Raw genomic sequence first — 3,937 nt, forward strand, 5'->3', positions numbered from 1 at the left:
AACAACAACAACAACCAGATATTATAAATTTCAATGTATATCTAGGTTATATATCCAAAATATTTGGTGTTTTGGGCTTCTTGGATCTGTGTTTTAATGTCAGTAATTTTAGAGGAAGTCATTATTTCAAATACTACTTATGTTCTTTCACTCCTCTAGTGCTCTGTTTTGCATATGCTATACTTTTTTATCATTCCTGCAGTTCATAAATAATCTTGTCCCTCCCCCTGCCATCCCTAAGCCCCAGTAGTCTCTCTTCTCTTTGCTTTTCAGTTGGGAAGTTTCCTCTGCCCAGTCTTCACACTCACGTTCCCCAGATGTCCAGTCCACTGAAGGACACAGCTGTGTGACATTTTTATTTCTTACACTTCGTTTTGAGTATGTCTCAGTTTCAAGCCCTCTGCTTGGATTATCAGTCTGTTCTTGTCTGTTGTCCACCGTTACAGGTTTTAGGGCCCCTGGTCTGTCCTCTCTTCCCACCTGAGTCTGGGGGCCTGTGTTTACCCTGACCCTTTTGTTGTTGTTGGGTGCCATTGAGTCACCTGCAGCTCCCAGTGAACAACAGATGCGAACCTCACCGCCCTGCCCCTGCCTCACCGCCCTGCCCCTGCCTCACCGCCCTGCCCCTGCCTCACCGCCCTGCCAGGCTCCAGCCCGTTGTTACAGTCACCATGTCCCTCTCTCTTGATGGTCTTCCTCTGACCCTCCCCCTTTTCCAGCTTGGTGTCTTTTTCCAAGGACTGGCCTCTCTTGACAACATGCCCACAGCATGTGAGGCCCAGTTTCACATCCTGACCTCTAAGGAGCCTTGCAGTTATTGAAATGAAAACCGCCTGCAGCGTGAGGTACGAGGAGCAGAGGTGCCTTCAGGTGTGCGCTCAGGTGGGCAGGTCGCAGTGACGTTGATGTGCTATGGTGTTGAGTGTGGACAGCAGGGAAGCACTCTACCTTGTGGTTGGCTCTCAGTCCTTCAGTGAGCCCGTTACCCCGAGGTGTGACTGTTACAGGTGTGTCGTCGTGAAGACCAGGCCCAGGTACTCCCTTTCCCCCATGTCAGGGGCTCGAAGGAGAGTAGAGTTTGGTGGTTCTCATCCCCTTCCCCCAATAACGGGCTCGTGCATATCAGAGGTCGGGAAGACGGCTGTTCATGGCAAGGACAGGGCAAGGCTCAGAAGGTCGCACTGTGTCCTGGTTGACTCGATGACACCTAACAATAACAGCAGAGACTTTGTAAACTGTTACCAGTCCCAGGTGATGAACAGCCGGTATAAGCGCAGTCTGCGGTCACAAGCCTTTCACCATAAAGCCCAATATGTTACAAAGTCAGGATGCCGACTGAGGCTCCTAACAAATGGCACACATCAGAACACGGCTATTATCTCTGCATTGTGTTACACATGTTTTAGTGTCTCTGGAAAGGTTTTAACTTTTTAATCTATAAAAAGATACACTGGGTAGCCTATACAAGGTAGATCTTTGACCAATAGATCACATAGGAGCTGTATCTGTTACCGTTTACCTATATATAATTCAACTTGAAGACTTGGGAACACAGCTTGTTTGTAGAACGCAGAGTGCTTGGTATTTTACTGTAAAATCTCACATTTTGGTCGAGGCATAATAAACATACAGCAAATGCAAACCAGGTTCATTTTTGTAGCCAGCACCCAAAAATAGGAAGGGGGTGTTAAGGCACTTGTCTCTGTCGTTGACACTGGGTCAGAACTGACCCGTCTCTGACCCCCCAGCAGGAGTCTGACCGCCTTTCTCCCCGGAGCAGCTGGTGGGTTTGAACTGCCCGCTGGCAGCACAGCTCCCTGCCTGCTGGGCCACCAGAGCTGCCCGCCCCGTCGAGAGCCCAGTTTATGTCAGTTCCGTGGGAGTCTCAGCCTCATGGAGAGCATTGAAAAAGTACATTGTGGGTCAGTGTCGGGAGTAAGTCGGACATTGGTGGTTTGTTGTGTTGCTGGTTTGGTTGGTTTTTTTTTTTAAAGATGCCTGAGATCCCCTCACCCCAACTGTGTGCACAGAGGGTGCACCTGGTGGTGCAGTGGTTAGTGTACTCAGCTGTGGTTAAGAACCACCTCCTCCTGACAGCCTCACGTGCCCCCCCCCCATGGACCCAATTTCCTCTCCCTCGTTTTCCCCCGGGGAGTCAGGGTCAGGTCAGTGGCTCTGACAGCTGCAGACACCTCGCAATCATGCTGGAGACAAGGTCATGGTGAACGCGGTGACTGCCTAGCTGCTGCCTCCCACCTCCCACTCCTTCATTTAGGTCTGATGGGTCAAGGCCAGGCTGGCATAGGTGCAGGAAGCACCCAGCACGCAGCGTTGGCATGCAGCTGGGTCCTCTCCAGCGTCTGTCACATCGCGGAGAACTTTGAATTGGAACACCTCCCCTGGATTCAGGCTAACTTGGTTTTTCCAGGAGAGAAGTTCTGTGTTGGCTGTTCTCTGGTCGCTTCACAGAAGAGGTGGCGCCGAGCTTCGTTAAGAGGCTTCCCCTCCGTACCTTTAGGTCCTGTGGCGGGGATGCGCTGCTCACCTGGGTCCTGGCTCGGCGGAAGTGATGCTGGTCCTCTGGAAGAAGTCAGGACTAGCAGGGACAGGGGACGATGCTCTCAGCCAGGGTGTCATTGCAGACCCTCCCGTATCTCACCCAGGGCTCCTGCAGCCGAGGAGAGAAGCACCGTTGACAGGCTTCATGACTTCAGCAGAGGGTCCTGGCTGAGGGACAGATGTGGCTTAGCTCCACCAACCCGAAAAGACACAGTTCAAATCCACCAGCTGCTTCCCGGGAGAAAGGGGGCAGTTCCCGCCGTGGAGTTTAGTGCCTCTGAAACCCTCCTGGATGGTCCGCTCTGCGTTGGTTCCCACTCCGCAGTACAACAACCAGCCGAGGATGCTGCAGCGGCCGTGGGTTCCAGTCTCTAGAGCTGTGCGGGGGGGGATCTGTCTCCCACTGGGTCAGTGTGGGCGGCTGGCCCTTAGGAAGGATTACCCATCCCTCTGGCTTGAAGGAAACACACTCTGAAGGCTTGGCACCTTCCTGCAGGGGTGGCTTCTTGGGCACAGAAACAGTGCCACCTCAGAGCCACGAGCCACGGCAGCGCGATGGCACAGTGAACCACCCCAGCTCTCCACATCTGTCACCAGAGCCTGCCTCGTCCTTCTCCTGCCAAGATGCTGCAGGATTGCCCTGGGGGAAGGACACCCGGGTTCACATGTGTTCTGTGGACACAGTTAGGAAGCTGTGAGTGGCTCAAAGACGGCACGTGGTGCTGGAATGGGGGGACCGTAAGCATGGTACACAGGGGTGCTCTGCTGACTTGCGGGCTCAGCTTCCAGGACCTGGGCACTGCTGTCGGCAGCACGTCCAACCCGGCGTGATCTCCCCATAAGACTGCCCCTGGGGTCCCTGTCCCTGGTCAGGCAGTGGCCAGACCACTGTGGACACGCCTCGACAAACTCGTTTCCCCTGGCTCTTTCTTTGAGGACAAAGCCACATGGCAGAATTCCTGGTCAAGAAGAGCTCAGGTGACATCCACACCCATGGAAAGGCCCAGGTGGAGTTAGAGCCCCACTCCACACCTCAGTCTTCCACCAACTAGGGCGTCAGACTTCAGGCCCCAGTGCAGGCTCGAACTGACCAGGACCCTGAGAGTCCTGATGACTGTTAAAGCTGACCCCACAGAAGCGTCCTCACGCCAGAAGCCAACGGCAGTTGGAAAAGCCCACAAACACCTTTCAAAGCAGCCCTGAAACCAGGCAGCAGGAGGTGCGCTGTGGAAGGTGTCTCACCATAGACAGAGCAGGCAGTAAAGTGGGAGGAAGAACAACCCACGTCCAGTGGATTTGCCCACCTTTCTGTAAATGTATGAGCTGCAAAGAGCAGACGCTCAGAGGCAGACAGGAGGCAGCTTTAGGAGTGGGGGCG

This window comes from Elephantulus edwardii, unplaced genomic scaffold, assembly GCF_000299155.1.
Source record: "Elephantulus edwardii isolate Elephantulus edwardi_28Jun2011 unplaced genomic scaffold, EleEdw1.0 scaffold00027, whole genome shotgun sequence".
Lineage (NCBI taxonomy): Eukaryota > Metazoa > Chordata > Mammalia > Macroscelidea > Macroscelididae > Elephantulus > Elephantulus edwardii.